Source organism: Zootoca vivipara, chromosome 2, assembly GCF_965207765.1.
Source record: "Zootoca vivipara chromosome 2, rZooViv2.hap1.1, whole genome shotgun sequence".
NCBI classification, from domain to species: Eukaryota; Metazoa; Chordata; class Lepidosauria; order Squamata; family Lacertidae; genus Zootoca; species Zootoca vivipara.
Genome location: NC_142584.1, coordinates 66,594,827 through 66,611,599, shown reverse-complemented (window position 1 = coordinate 66,611,599; position 16,773 = coordinate 66,594,827). Strand labels below are relative to the sequence as shown.

General features: G+C 45.5%; 1 protein-coding gene across 2 annotated transcripts in view; it reads right to left on the bottom strand.

Annotated features, from left to right (window-relative positions):
* N4BP3 (NEDD4 binding protein 3) overlaps positions 1 to 9,509 on the bottom strand; it is a 28,613-nt gene extending 19,104 nt beyond the window's left edge. Inside the window, exon 1 of one of the 2 annotated variants that reach the window (XM_035105872.3) lies at positions 8,957 to 9,509. The gene's annotated coding sequence lies outside the window, so the exon portion shown is untranslated. The remainder of the gene's footprint in view (positions 1 to 8,956) is intronic. The other variant, XM_088662077.1, reaches the window with a different exon arrangement.
* Positions 9,510 to 16,773: the final 7,264 nt, after the last annotated feature.

Here is a 16,773-nt window from a genome sequence, read left to right as displayed (position 1 = left end):
CAATGACTCATCAAGAACTATTAGACTTTGGAGATTCAAGAAACACAATTGCCTTATTTGTATATTGAATCGTACCACTAGTTGACTAGCATAGTATTTTCTACAGTGATTCTTCAAGGTCTTCAAGTAAGTGGACAATTTCCCCATCCCTTCACAGGAAATGGGATCCTGATAGTCTTTTTGACTGGCACTTCAACAATCTGAACTGGGACCTTCTGTACATGAGCAGGTACTCATATACTACTACATTATGAGACTCCTTTCTGGATTTATGGCTGCAGCATGCCGAACAGAATCCAGTTCCTGAGGCAGAACATCAGGAGTTCTCATTTTTAAGGAGCTTTCTAGCATATCTTTACAGAGGATGGAGCGTTGTATTCAGTTTAGCCTTTAGTCATCCCCACATTTCCTCCTGCCATGACATTACACTTGGCCAAAGACATTCCACATTCTGCAAGACCTCAAATCTTGCATTTTTTATGGGTCTTCTTCTTCTTCTTCTTCTTCTTCTTCTTCTTCTTCTTCTTCTTCTTCTTCTTCTTCTAAACACATTGTCTAGGTTCAATTCTGTGCTGTTAGCTACATAATATTGGGTGGAAGGAGAGGTGGATGCAAAAAGAAAATAGGTCTGCCCAGAAAACCACTGTATTTTGTAGCAAACCATTCTCAAAGGAGGGAAGTATCATCAGCCTCATGTCTGTACATTATTTATTTACCTATTGCTATAATGCACCATATTATTAAAAGCGACAAGATAAAGTCAGATGGGTAGTGTTGTGTATTGAGTCAAAGGATTTTATATCTGCATTACTATTGTCTGTATGTGCTTTAGGGTAAAGTAACTGCCTTTTGGTTCCAGGGGGTACAGCTACTATTGGTTCATTTAAGCTGCTGTATTTGGATCCTCTGTCTTATTGGTTCCCTCCAAAAGGCAGCACTGTGATTGCCTGATATTGTTCCCTCCAAAATGTATCCCTTTCTAGCTAGTCCCCTGTCCCTATAAATGTAGCCTTCCTGCCCTCAGAGTCAGTCTTGTTCACTTAAATAAAGAGCTGTTACTAGAGAACTGTCTCCAGCATGTTTTGTCAAGAGAGCTGAAATCACAAACCCCACGTCACAACAACTGGCGACGAAGGTGGGATCCGGAATGCTGAGGAGCGGTTAAACACAACCCTGCCTCAGAGTCCGGATTGCAGCTGAGAACAAGACTCACTGGCCAGCTGAGAAGACGACCCTGCCCGCTAGGACAATGGAGAGTCCAAGGGTATTGGAGCCCTTCCAGCCATCAGAACCCCACACCTGGGAAGACTACGTTGAACGCTTCGAGTTCTTCGCAGTGGCTCAAGGGATCACCGATGCCAGCAAAAGAAGGGCCACATTCCTGAGCTACTGTGGGCCCGAGACCTTCAAGCTAGCAAAGGCATTACTTGCTCCAGCGAAGCTGAGTGAGACATCTCTCCAAGATATTCTTGCCTGCCTAACAAGCCACTTGGCGCCTACTGAGACCAAGTTCCATAAGAGGCAGCAGCATGCTGGGGAGTCTGTATCCGCATTTCTGGCTGAACTCCGGAAGCTCGCTCAGCACTGCGGCTTCCAAAATCTGGAAGAGACTCTCCTGGATCGGTTTATTGGTGGTCTGAGCAGCAAGAAAGCCAGAAGACGCATCGTGGCTAAAGAAGAGGTTACCCTTGCTTCAGCCTTGAAGGAGGCCACCGCCACGGAGAATTATGAAAGAGAGGAGCTTGATGCCAGTCGCAAGGCCACTAAGCCACAGATAGAAGTTGCGCATGCCATGGACGAGCTAGAGGCTACTCCGAGCCAGAGCCCAGTCCGTGGGGTCGAGTTGGTGCGTCAGGCCTGCACAGTGCACAAAGATTGCCGAGGCAGTTGCCCAGGTTGTGGCGGAAACCATGGGCGGAAGAGTTGTCGTTTCAGGGATGCTATGTGCCGGATGTGCGGGAAGACAGGTCACATCGCCAGGGTCTGTAGATCGGCGGCGTCAGGAGCAACAGGAGCACCTATACTGGAGCATCGCAGACCGCCCACAGCAACTCATTTTCGAAAGGACTGCCACTACATAACGGAGATCAACGGGAGGGCCGTGCAGTTTCCAGCGCAAGGCAAGGCACACGTCAAGGTGAAGATTGAGGGTCAGCAGTGCGACATGGAGGTGGACTCTGGATCTGCATTCACCATTGTGTCGGACCAGACCGCGAAGACATTCTTCCCCAGGGGTAAGTTGCCCCCTCTGGAGCCCTTCCCGGCAACCTTGCAGTCGTACTCAGCAGGCCGCATCCATGTTATGGGAATGTGTGCCGTGAGAGTACAGTTCCGGGACAAACAGGCTGTACTCAAACTGGTGATTGCGAAGGGCAGTCGCCCCAGTCTCCTGGGCACTGACTGGTTCCCTGCCCTGGGACTGAGTATCTCAGGGCTTAATTCAATCCAAACCTGCCCTGAGATGAGTGAGACATTATGCAAGGAATTTGCTGGTCTCTTTAATGGAAAACTGGGTTGTTATAAAGGGCCCCCAGTTGACTTCGAGTTGGACCCCGGGGTGGCCCCAATCCGACTCAAACCAAGGCGAGTGCCATTTGCACTGCAACCCAAGATCGAGGCAGAGCTGGATAAATTGGTCAAGCAGGGAGTTCTCTCACCCGTGGACTCTGCTAAGTGGGAGACTCCAATCGTCACGCCCCTTAAAGCAAATGGGGAAGTCAGAATATGTGCAGATTACAAATGTACTATCAATAAGGCACTCAGGGGAAACTCATACCCCATTCCAGTCGTATCACATCTGTTGGCTAAACTGGCTGGGGGCAAGGTGTTCGCCAAAATTGACCTGGCACAAGCTTACCAACAGCTGCCAGTAACCCCACAATCAGCGGAAGCACAGACTATTGTCACACATAAAGGGGCGTTCAGAGTTAACAGATTACAGTTCGGAGTTTGTGTGGCCCCAGGGATTTTTCAAGGGCTCATGGAACGCCTGTTAAGGGGTCTGCCGGGGGTCTTGCCATTTTTTGATGACGTTTTGATTGCTGGAAAAGACCCACAGGAACTGGTTGCGCCTGTCCGTGCAGTGTTGCTCAAGTTCAAGGAGGTGGGGTTGCAACTGAAAAAGGAAAAATGCAGTTTTGGGGTGCCAACTGTGGATTTCTTGGGGTTTAAAATTGATGCATCAGGCATCCACCCCACAGATGCTAAGATTAAGGCCATCATCGAGGCACCACGACCACAGAACAAGACGGAGTTGCAGTCATTCCTGGGACTTATTAACTTTTATCATTCATTCTTACCCCAGAAAGCTTCGGTAGCTGAACCATTACATAGACTTTTGCGGAAAAAGAATGTGTGGCGATGGGGGCGGGAGCAGCAGAAGGCTTTTGACTCCTTGCGAGAAATGCTGAGTAGCAGGAGCGTCCTTGCTCATTATGATGAGTCGAAGCCGCTGGTCCTGGCATGTGATGCCTCTCAATACGGCCTGGGGGCTGTGCTGAGTCATAGGGAACCGGATGGGTCGGAAAAGCCCATCTCTTTCTATTCCCGTACGTTGTCACCCACGGAGCGCAACTATGCTCAAATTGATAAAGAGGCACTAGCAATTGTGTCAGGAATCAAAAGGTTCTATGATTATTTGTACGGTCGCCATTTCTCCATTGAAACGGACCACAAACCACTGTTAGGGTTGTTCAACCCAAACAAACAAACGCCACAAATTCTCTCCCCCAGAATGTTGCGTTGGTCAATATTCCTGAATGGGTTCCAGTACACCTTGACCCATGTGCCGGGGAAACAGTTGTGCCACGCTGATGCGCTGAGTCGATTGCCCCTTCCTGGCGGGAGCAATGAGGATCCTGCTCCGGCGGAGCACATTATGATGCTAGAAACACTTCCGGGGGCTCCTGTAACAGCTACTGATATAGCTGAGAAAACGAGGAAAGATGCTGTTCTCTCCCGTGTGCTCACTTGGGTGGGGAGGAGGTGGCCAGGTGGTCCGCATGAAGAAAAATTCAGGCCTTATGCGACAAGGCAGCACGAATTGTCCATGCATAAGGGTTGTCTCCTATGGGGAGATAGGGTGATCATCCCAGCACCACTGAGAAACAGGATTCTTGAGACGCTTCACATGGGACACCCGGGAATGGTCAGGATGAAGTCGCTAGCCCGATGTTATGTGTGGTGGCCTGGAATGGACCAGAACATAGAACAATGGGTACGAACATGCAAGGCATGCCAAGAGGTGCGGCCAGAAGTGGCCAGAGCACCAGTCCACTGGTGGGAGCAGTCCAGGACTCCCTGGAGCCGGCTGCACATAGATTTTGCTGGGCCATTCCAAGGGAAGGTCTTTTTGGTTATCGTTGATGCATATTCCAAATGGTTAGAAGTGGCGATGGTCCCTAGCATGGCATCAGCTGCCGTAATCAAGGTGTTGAGGCAGCTGTTTGCAACCCACGGGTTACCTGAGACCATTGTATCAGATAATGGGGCAGCTTTTGTATCCCAAGAATTCAGGGCATTCTTGGCTGATAACTTCATAAGAGGGGTCACATCCGCGCCCTTTCACCCATCCTCCAATGGGCAGGCTGAGCGCATGGTAAGAACAGCCAAAGAATCCATTGCGCGCTTAATGGAGGGTAACTGGTCGGCTCGCATTGCACGAATGTTATTTTTGCAGCATGCGACGCCGTGTACTGCGACGGGCAAGTCGCCAGCTGAGCTGCTCTTAGGTAGAAGACTGGTAACGGTGCTGGATTATGTCCACCCAGATAAAATGCCAAACCGTAATTCAAGAGCAACCCCCCAGGCTGAGACTGACACAACAAGGTATCTCGCCCCTGAAGATCTGGTCTGGGTGAGGAACTATTCACGAGGTCCGCGGTGGGTGGCCGGTGTGATCACCCGGGCTAGTGGACCTGTGTCCTATTATGTGACCTTGGAAAATGGGCAAGTTTGGAAGAGACATATAGATCAGCTGAGGCGCCGGGCGCTCAGCAGGGATGAGTCAGATAATTCATCCCTGGCTAATGACGCACAGCTGCGAGACCAGAGTGAAGATGGCCCAGAGGTGCAGTCACCAGGGGCTTCAGCAAATGAACCAGGGTCTGCTAGTCCTCAGGATGACGAGGTACAGGTAGGGGACCCTGAGATGTCTGGGACTCCATCTGTTCCTGACGAAACCCCTATAGCAGCCCCTCCACCACAGGTAACACCCAATCCAGAACCTGCAACACCTGTTGTCAGGAGATCAAGTAGAAGTTGTAGGACCCCACAGTACCTGAGGGATTACGTCTGCTGTGCTCACTAGGGGGGGAGGGGTGTTGTGTATTGAGTCAAAGGATTTTATATCTGCATTACTATTGTCTGTATGTGCTTTAGGGTAAAGTAACTGCCTTTTGGTTCCAGGGGGTACAGCTACTATTGGTTCATTTAAGCTGCTGTATTTGGATCCTCTGTCTTATTGGTTCCCTCCAAAAGGCAGCACTGTGATTGCCTGATATTGTTCCCTCCAAAATGTATCCCTTTCTAGCTAGTCCCCTGTCCCTATAAATGTAGCCTTCCTGCCCTCAGAGTCAGTCTTGTTCACTTAAATAAAGAGCTGTTACTAGAGAACTGTCTCCAGCATGTTTTGTCAAGAGAGCTGAAATCACAAACCCCACGTCACAACAGGTAGCTTACTGTCTGCCTTATAAACCCCTGGTACAAAGCAACAAAGTGCTGACCTAAGAGCAACACATCCAAACTCAGGGGCATTATAAAGTTCTCGTTTGAGTTTACAACCCCACAAATTTGGCTTGGGTTCCTTTGTCAAGACTCCAACCTTTACTGTTTGACTAATATTCTGGGACTTTTTACTATACACTTCAAATAGAACCTGGTAAGCCAAGTGAAGAAGAAAGTGCCGCCATATGAGCCACCCGAACGGCGTGTGATTTGTAGTAATGAAAGATAAATGGCCTGCTGGATGCAAGCCAATCTTCTTTCTGATCTGGGTTATATTTTGCTTGTGGCACTGCTGGATGATGTATGCCTGGAAATCAACAAAATAACTTGCACAATGTTGTTCTTATTAGACTTTCAGGGTTTGGTTACGTTGGGAATTTCCCGATGATCACTGAGCCTGGGGGCTATTGTGTTCCCCTGCAGTGTGTGGCTTGGCTTGCAGTATGAATCATTTCAAGCTATTTTTGCAGTGTATCCACTCTCTGATCCTGGCAAACCACGCTCTGTATTTTATAGCTTGATTTGCAGGTGGGAGTTGCTGATGCTGGTGGACGAATGGTCCTGCCTTTCCAACCTCTCTAACTTGATATTGCTGATAATAATGTGTTGGGGTTGTGAAGATGGGGCTTGACATACCGTACATCTCTAGGACTGATTTCAAGTTGTTCTACCACTGGCAAAGGGATTCCAGGGCTAATGGTAGATGTCTATAATCTGCTCTGATAGGGATGGAAGGATTGGTCAGTTTTGTTTTGTCTAGGTTTCTCGTTTTCCATGCTTAAACTCAATTTGTCCCATTTCCACAACAGTTTGATTTTTTTTTTAGTCAACACAAAAATCCGTACCTTTTTTTTTTGCACATTTCTCCCAATAAACACCTTTCTGTGTACATTTCTGCCCAATACTGTACATGCATCTTTGCTGGCAACCTTCCCTAATACATTTTTGGACAAAATAAAAAAATTCCTTCCAGTAGCACCTTACAGACCAACTACCGTACATTTGTCATTGGTATGAGCTTTTGTGTGCATGCATACTTCTTCAGTTTACATAATGTCCATTTTTGGACATTATTTTCACCTATATACACATCTGCGTCCACACTTTCCATCAATATATGCTCTTCCTTTATATGCATTTTTTGGCTGGAGAACAGCATCTCAAATTCAGAGATGTGCAAATTTGGAAGAATAACTATCTGCTGGTTTGCCTATTGGTTTAAAAAGTGAAAATTAGGTAAATTTGCATTAGAATGTGAACTGAAGAGATTTCTCCCTCATCCCTAGTCCTGGGCATGTCCTACAGTGTCCTTCAAGGTTTCACCTTGTCCCTTCTCCTATCCAATTTCCATGCTGTGAAGATCTGGAGACAGGTGTTTTCAACATGCTGATCACACTTGCTCAGTTTTTTTCCTTCCAGATCCTGTCATCTTGGGCATGATTACTCAATGACTTTCAGACACTATAATCTGGAGGGAGGGTAGATACATGTCACTCATAAAAGTTCAGGATTCGCTGGTTGTTAAAGTAAAAGTTTACAATGTTAACATTTATGAGGATGACTTTTTTGAAGGTGATCACAAGTGGGAGGGGGAAGGTCAAATATTTAGGCCAGGCATCCCCAAACTGCGGCCCTCCAGATGTTTTGGCCTACAACTCCCATGATTTTTAGGTAAGAGGACCAGTGGTCAGGGATGATGGGAATTGTAGTCCAAAACATCTGGAGGGCCGAAGTCTGGGGATGTTTGAATTAGGCCAACCACTGGCTTTATATTGTATGCTGCCATATTCATGTGTTTGGTGTCCATTTACAAAAGGGGCTGGAATTTTTGCTTATGGGGGTCTATAGCCCTTCAGGGTGGTCTCTTCCAACAATAGGGTTGGTCCTAGCAAAGGGCAGCAGTCTCTTGTGCTGGCTTCATTCAATTCAGTCTAGTTAACAATCTCAATATGCCACTTGCATTCACTGGTCACACAGTAGGGGGTCTCTGGAAGGAATGCTCTGGCCTGTGCCAGGCAGGAGACCACAAAGGAAGAGAATGATTACCTTCATGGTTCCTTAGGAATAACTGGCCAGAGGAAGTGGTGGAAAGGATAACTTTCAATGGAGCGCAGCAGGGGATACATATACAAAATCATCATAAAGTTTGTATTCCAGATTAATTCATCTGCCACACCTCAGAGCCACGCTCACAGTTCATAAAGTAGATCACACCATGCAATTTCAATGTGCTTAAAGATTAGTTTCAATAATTTAAAAAGTTTACTCCTTTGTTGCTTATATACCACCTCGGCTGAGAGAGCAGTGGGGCTATTAAAGAATAAAAAGTGGCACTTCATTCCTTTTAGATATCTGGAGCTTGTCTCACTCTCAGTTTGTTAACGATTTCATTTGCTCCTATCTTTGCCACATGTGATGCTTGTCAAGTCCTTGTACGGTTTTTGTTTGTTTTGTGTGTTGTTTTTTTAATTCCAAACACAAGCACAAGTACATGTTCCGGTTTATCCAGATCTACGACTAGGTAGAAAGCTATCCCAGAATGAATGTCACAATGTAAAGTTACCCGGGAGGCAACCTCTGCACTGACACAAGCTCCCAGCACGGATCGTTTACATATCCCACTGCTACCACGCAAGCAAGCGGGAAAGCATTCTACTGCGCACAGCCTCTCTGCTGCGCAATTCCCAAAGAACGACGGCGCTCACCAATAAAAGGATGCGCCTTTCTCTCCAACACCAAGACGCGGGGTCGCCATTCGCCTTCGCCGGGGCGAAAAACCTGCGGCCCTCAGTCTAGCCAGATCTTCACCCCCGAACCCCTTTGCTGCGACGCCCGGGGCAGCGTTACGAGACAGGGCAGGGTTCCCCGTCTCTGCGCGCCCCGACGCCTCCTTTTCCAGTCCAGCAACACTCAGACTCCGGCCCCATGAGCCAGCCACCCCGTCCCAAGGGAACCCTGTTGAGCCCGTCCCAGACCCCCCACCCCCAAAGGGAAGACACGCTGCTCGCTCGGGGCTGCATTCGCTGACGATCGGGGAACCACGTGTAAACGAAATGAGAGAGGGCTAGATGATCCATCTCGGTTTCAGACCCGGGAGAAGGGGGGGGGGAGCAAACGCCACTGTCCGAAAGCGGATGAGAACAAAGAGCCACCCGCCAGATGGACAGGTCCCAACCGAAGCCGGGACCCGGGACAGTTTCCCCGAGGAGAGCGGCGGCCAGCAGCGACTCACCATGACTGCTGCCTGCAGCCTGATCCCCGGCTAGACTGGGCTGGACTCCATCCCGCGACCTCCTCCTGCTGCTGCCGCTGCTTCTGCAGCCCCTCGGTCGGCTCTTCCTTCCCTCGCTGAGATTTGAACACCCCACTGCAGGCAAGGAGCCCGGGAGTCTCTGGCTGCGCCGCTGGGGAGGAGGCAAAACCTGGTCTGGATCCGCTCCGCATTTGCGCCTACCCACGTAACAGCGAAGGGAGCAGTGGCCCTCGCGGTGCTGCGGCAAGAGCAATGGCAAAGCGCGGCCTGGATTTCGCAAACTTGAACCTCCCAAACAAAATGGGACGCAGGGTAAAGGGAGGTTCAGTGGCTACTTGCGCTGGGTGCCCTCCCACTGACTCAGGTAAAATGGCACCTGCGTAAGTGGCTAAATTGTCCCCTGAGACCAGGGAAAATTGCACCTTTTGAGATGACGAATGCAAAAGCGTGGAATTATTCCATGAATACTCAGGAAGCAAATGCGGAGCTGGGACAGCAAGAGCAAGCGATTGCAGCCAGAATCCATCACTCTGGAAAATCCGAAAGGTTGGGGTGGTTGCCCACGGGAACTCTCCAGGGAGCAGAATAGTACAGGGGCTGACTTAATTAAAAAACAGGAAATTGCTCTTCCTAGAATTTAAATTATAGCACTTTGATAAAAGTTTGCTTGCAGGTTTTGGGTTGAAGGCTGGTTAACTCCAGAAGTTGTATGCTGAGTGTGATCTTGTCCTCCAGTGTTTAAATTTCCCAAAATTTATGCAGTAACCAAGGTAAAGGGTGTTTGATAATAGAACACCTGTGTACTTTTGAAGTACAAATGCCCAGTGTCTTCCAATAGATAATATTTAAATTTGAGCCTCTGTACTTTCAAGTCCATATTTTTAAAGTGGAAATAAAGGTAAAGGTACCCCTGACCATTAGGTCCAGTCGCAGACGACTCTGGAGTTGCGGCGCTCATTTCGCTCTATAGGCCAAGGGAGCCGTCATTTGTCCGCAGACAGCTTCCGGGTCATGTGGCCAGCATGACTAAGCCGCTTCTGGTGAACCAGAGCAGCACACGGAAACACCGTTTACCTTCCCGCCGGAGCAGTACCTATTTATCTACTTGCACTTTGACATGCTTTCGAACTGCTAGGTGGGCAGGAGCAGGAACCGAGCAACGCCAACCTTCTGATTGGCAAGCCCTAGGCTCTGTGGTTTAGACCACAGCGCCACCCACGTCCCAGTAGGAATAAGGGTGGGCTAATCCATGAAGTTGTTATAAATTCCATAATGCACTCTTATCAGTAAAAATGCTTGGTAATGATAGAGAATATAGTGTCAAAATGCTACGTGCAGTTTGTGTGGGTTTTGCTTCACAAAACTTTGATAATACCAGATTTATTTATTTTGAGTTTTAAAATTATTACTACTGTTTTAAATTGATAAGCTGCCTTTCTGGACCAGGTCCCCTCAATGTGGGTAAACAAAATGCAAGCAGAAAATTTAATAGACACAATATTATAATATTGTTACAGATTTCGTATTATTTTTAAAAACAACACCTGAACAATACATTCAAATATAATTCAGCCAGTATAAAAACCATTGTAAGACCCACAACAAATATATATATATGTATTTAAAATCAATAACTATCCCTAAGGTTTAGGATGGATTACATATGTTCTGAATTAACTTTCTATAGAGGGGAAACCCGGTCACTGTGGTCAGCTCATAGGGCAATGATCTCTCTCCTACACAACTCAGATCTCAGATCTCCCCATTACCCAATTGAACAGATTCCAATAAGAAAGAGAATGAACAAAATAAATCAGAAGTAGTAGTGAGAGTTGGGAGTCTAAGCAGAAATAAGGAAGGAACAGTTGTTGTTTTTTTAAAAAAAGAGCAAAGCATGAAATCAAACTCTAAATCAGCAGATAGCAGTTTTACAAATACCAGCTCAAAATAAACAAAACACAGCTATCCCTTTACTAATTTAACTCAAGCCATTAAAATCCAATGGCGGGTGGGATTCAAAGATACTACAATCCCTCTGGAAGATGTTCAGAGTTGGATTTATGGTGGGTCTCCAGGAAGGGAAAATTCTGTTATTGTGGGGCAGCCATGATGATACAGGGTGAGGGAGTTGCCTCAGGTAGAAGATTTTGGGATACCCTAATGAGATGGTTATATATGGTATGTGTATATATATATATATATATATATATATATATATATATATATAGCCACTATATAAAGTTTTTCTGTGTCAGGCATTCTTATGTCTTGCATCATTTCTGAGTTCAGCACTGAAAATATTTTCCTGTTAGAAGAGAATTATTTTCATTTCCACTGAAGACAAATCTATAGTAGTCATAACACCCTTGGTGATTACAATGCCATTTCTGGAGGAACTGACAACATAACAGCAAGCTACTCTCATGGCTCCCCAATAATCCTTCTGCATAACACAGTAGAGCTGTTACCTATGTTTTTGAGATGCACATTAGCAGAAATGTATGGAGGTCCAACTTAAACTGGAAAATTTATCTATGCCCTAGAGCCAGTCTTCGAATAGCAGTAACCAAAAGCAAGATTACTGCTTGTTGTTGTTGTTTAGTCATTTAGTCATGTCCGACTCTTTGTGACCCAATGGACCAGAGCATGCCAGGCACTCCTGTCTTCCACTGCCTCCCGCAGTTTGGTCAAACTCATGTTCGTAGCTTCGAGAACACTGTCCAACCATCTCATCCTCTGTCGTCCCCTTCTCCTTCTGCCCTCCATCTTTCCCAACATCAGGGTCTTTTCCAGGGAGTCTTCTCTTCTCATGAGGTGGCCAAAGTATTGGAGCCTCAGCTTCACGATCTGTCCTTCCAGTGAGCACTCAGGGCTGATTTTCTTCAGAATGGATAAGTTTGATCTTCTTGCAGTTCTTGGGACTCTCAAGAGTCTCCTCCAGCACCATAATTCAAAAGCATCAATTCTTTGGCGATCAGCCTTCTTTATGGTCCAGCTCTCACTTCCATACATCACTACTGGGAAAGCCATAGCTTTAACTATATGGACCTTTGTCGGCAAGGTGATGTCTCTGTTTTTTAAGCAGGAACTGGCAAGCCAGTATCCCTGCCAATAAAACTCCATGGGCAAAGACAACAGGCATATCAAAGATTACTGCTAGTCTGGACCAAAGACTGAAATCACAACAGAGCTGTTCCAAGTAAGAGGTGAAAATAAAAGGGCCCCACTGTTGGAAAGTACGGTAGGTTCCCAAGTACATTGTTTTGCTGTTGTTGTTTTACTTCACATTTTATCATAAACGAAGCCTGAAGTGGATTACTTAGAGCCAAAGAACATATTACATGTATGGTTGCATAGAACAGATTTTGCAGGATTGCATTTAATAGATCTGTTGTATTGTTTGTTTATAAATGGCCGCCATTACAGAGGAGGTCAGATTAGGGATCCTGGCACATACAGAAGGGTATTGACTCCCTGTCCCTCATCCCACTTTGGTGCCACAATATATTGAATGACTATCACCCTCCCAAAGTTGCTACTTGCCTCAAGAGCTGATCAATGCCCTGAGCAGATGAACCCTACTGAGTCTTTTTAATGGGGACTCAGTACAGACAAATGGGGTCTCACTTACTAGGTAAGAACAGAAGAACCCTTCTCAGAAATCAGATTCAGTCTTGGTACATCTGACCAAGCTCCACTCCTGCATTTGCTCTTACCCAAGCTCACTTTTGTCAGGAAGGCATGTTGTGATTTTAATCTGCACAGCTGAAGCCCAGCTGCCCCCTCCTCCTCAGCCATGAGATCCCACAGTTGTTACCTTTTGACTATAATTCTCCCCTCATTTCCAGCTGCTAAAGCACATTAAAAGAGGCTAAAAATATACTAAACACTCCCCTGATGTGACAGCATTGCTTTACATGGAAAAGTAATTGCCACCGGGATGGTTTGTGATCATGAGCTGGAGGAGAGGCATCAACTAGATGCTGGCAATCAGAGAACCCCTGCCCTGGAAGCCAAAGGAAAATGGGGGGGGGGAGAACTGTGTAGTTCTGACAGAAAGAATGCCACAGCTATTGTGGGCGGTGAGGTATTTTGAAATTAGAGGGTAAGTAAGTACTGCTATCACCTGATTTAATTCTTGTCCTTTACAGCTATTGGAACGAGAGAAATTCTTCATACCAGAGCCTGCCATATCAGCAGTTCCAAAATTCAAGACAGAAAGGGATAAGAGGCACGTGACAATAAATTTACAGAATCCCCACAGAAATAAAACTGGATATCCTATAGGTCCCTCTGCAGTGCCTACAATTCTTACACATGGTGCATGAGTCAAATTTCACAGTGGATACCATAACAAATCCCCCACTTTCCTAAGCACTGAGTAGTCCAGGACTAATGTTAACATACTTTAGCTTCTTTTGGATGAAAGAACACTGGAGGCTTATGATGTCTTGGTAGTGCTTGTTTATTTACAAATATATAGTTGAGCATATTGGAAGTTAATGGGATCATGTAGCAGGTAGCACAGTCTCTGATCTTGACCCAGATTCCTTTGTTTGTATCTGAATGCTAGCCTCAGCAAAAACTCCCCTATCTGGCTGATTTGCTCTGCTTCTATCTAAAATTGCAGAACTGGCTCCAGACCATTTCTCTGTCCTCTCCAGTAGCTGTTTTGTGTTACAACCCCAAATTCTGATGCATTACATTCCAGAGTCTTGAGACAGATTCCCAGCAAAGAAGGAATATTTATTATTATTATTCCAGAGGGCTGGCCACATTAGCCTCTTGCAGCAAAAATAATAAGAGTAAAGAGGCATCTTGCAGATTAGTTAAGTGACATCCCCACCTGAGTACACCTTTGTCAGTCTTTAAGCTGCCACAAGACTCTTTGACTATTTTAAGTCTCTTGCCAGTCAGTTGCTCAGCGATAGGCCCATTCAGAATACAACCCAGACTGCCAGACAGTAGTTTATAGTAGTACTTTAATTGGCCATAGAAGTGCACTTAGTTTTTTGGGTCCACATAACAGACAAACCAGGGTATAACATACGTGGCCAAACATGCTGGATAGAGACCCTTAATAAAAACATATTTCAGCACTGTAAACAGCATTGAAATGGCAATGCCAGCATCTAGTTGACACCTCTCTTCCAGCATCCTTTTCTGTAAACCGCCCTGAGACCTCCAGGTGTAGTGCAGTACCGAAATTAAATTAAATTAAATTAAATAATTAAATTAAATTGGAATGAATGAATGAAATCCAAGGAAATATAATGGGAGTATCTTTCAGTTTTGGAAACAACAACCCCAGATGTCCCTTAAATTAAGGCATAATTCTCAATTCTAGGTGGTGCCGGGCTCTTCTTTTCATAGAGTGCTTTCTTGTAATTTTCCTTTTCTTATATTGTTTGTTAATAAATAATGTAAGAAGAGCCTGCTGGATCAGATCAAGAGCTCATCTAGTTCAGTATCCTGTTATCACAGTGGCCAACCAGTTGCCTAGATGAAGCCTATAAGCAGAACACTCCCCCCACTTGCGATTCCCAGCAACTGGTATGCTGTGTTTTAGCGAAAATAAAATAGGCTGTTCAATCCTTTATTCTTCAAAGTGAAAGACGTTGCAATGGGTGTACACACCCTGAAGCCACGTGCAGAAATAGTCCTGACATTCATCTCGTGTTTTAAAATTCCCTCAGAATCGTGGGCTTTCAGAACAGTGGAGTTTGTCTGCTGCTATAATAGTCTGGCATTCACAGGAAACAGGCTGCCACCAGGCTGAATCAGTGCAGGGAGATTGTGCCAAATGAAAACACAAAGACAAGGGAACTCCTCTCTCTATCTCTGCTATCATGATTATATGTAAAGACTAAACCAGACATTATCTCAGGGAGTGTATGTTCCCACTCTCAACTTCACATTTGCCACGATGTTGGAGAAAGCAGGAGTAATGGAGCATTTATTTACCCAAGAGCAGGCATCTCCAAAGTCCATTTCAGGGGGCTAATAAAGCTCAGCAACTTTGGGGTAAAATTGTAAAAAAAAAAAACTCAACAACTTCAATCCTAAAAAAAAAGCTCAACACACGCATGTTCACTTCATCGAATCTGGCCCTCTTTGAAAAAAGTTTGGACACCTGTGCCCAAGAGGATCAGTGAGGGAGACTTTTTTATATTTATATTTTCCAATATTTATATACCAGCTAATGACAAAAGTCCTCTGGGTGGTTTACAAGTAAAAGTGAAAAACAAAAATTACAATAGGGAACTAAAATCTAGCCCAGAATAAAGCCGGCAACAGAGAATGACATCAGTACAACCAATATAAAAAGCAGTTAAAAAATAAAATAAAAATGATATCTTCACCTGGCATCTGAAAAAGTCATCATGTAGGTCCAAGACAGACCTCTCTGGGGGTGCCAACACTGGAAAGACTCTCTCCAGTAGCCACCCTCATTTGTTTCATTTTGTCAACACTCTATCCTGCATTCATATGGCAGAAGAGAAGTTCACAGGCACAAAATAATCATGCTCCAGGTATTGGGTATGGACTTATCCCAAACTGAAAAAGAAATAAATTGTTTGGAAAGAGCTGGTGTGCAGGGCCGGCACTACAAGGAAATCTCCCGCATGCAAGATAACCAATTGTTTTCACAAGTGCTTCAGCCACAGAGTGGTGCTTAACTTCTACACCAGCCAATTTTACCCATAGTAATTTCCCCCCAGACTTTTTTTTTCTCTTCAAAACCCAGCTGCAGTGAGGCAGGGGATGATTAGAAACTGCCAGGGTCCATTTGTAGAGAAGGATCTGTAGGCAGAAGGATGGTAAAGCCCTTCTTTCTCGCTCCTCTCCTTAGTTTTACAGTGGCATTATAGGGTGGCAGCCCCATTGTTTCGCTGTTAACAACTGGTTCTGTCCTTAGCTTGTGAACTTTGAGATTAGACATTTGGTGGTGAATAGGGTTGCCAGACTCAATAGAGGACAGGACTTCTGTGCCTTTAATTGCCCTGCTCTCTTTTGAGTCTGGAAACCTTAAAGAGAAGCCAGCAGACCCTTTGTTTAATTTCCAAGCAAAGGGTCTGCTGGTTTCTCTTTAAGGTTTCAAGACTCAAAAGAGAGCAGGGCAATTAAAGGCACAGAAGTCCTGTCCTCTATTGAGTCTGGCAACCCTAGTGGTGGAGCCTGGGGGTCATGGAGGCTACACGGCCTGAGATCCCTTCCTTCTCCGTAATTTTATGTTTTTGCTGAATAAAGATTATGATTCTGAGGCCAGAGGGAGTACCGGAAGGAGGTAAATGAATGTTTGTAGTACAAATAAAGTACCAGTTTCTACTAAGGAACAGAGATGTAGTTATTAATGAATAATGCTTTCTTGCTTCTTTACCTTCAATCTTTCAAACAACTTTACCTTCTAACTTGGTTTTCCTGAGAGGTTCATCCCGGGACAGGGTACTGAAGTTAGTCAAGGTTATGCTATGACGTCCCATGTACCAGCAACCAGGATCTCTGCTTCCAGAGACACAGGGCCAGGTGCATAGAAGCCTATGACTTCACGTACAACAATGTCTGTTTCTAAGTGTCCAGTTTGAAGGCCAGTTTCCCTTATTCTACATGGATGGTCAGAATTCCCTTCTTCATCCATATAATAATACTATCTGCAATCCATGTTGCAGTGTAATATTTGTTCCACCGATCCCCAAACCCTAATCCTGCTCCGTGCATATATATATATATACACTTTAAAGAAGGGCTCATTCAGAGCATAGATCAAATTGCTCCAACAGGAACAGTCTGTTTCT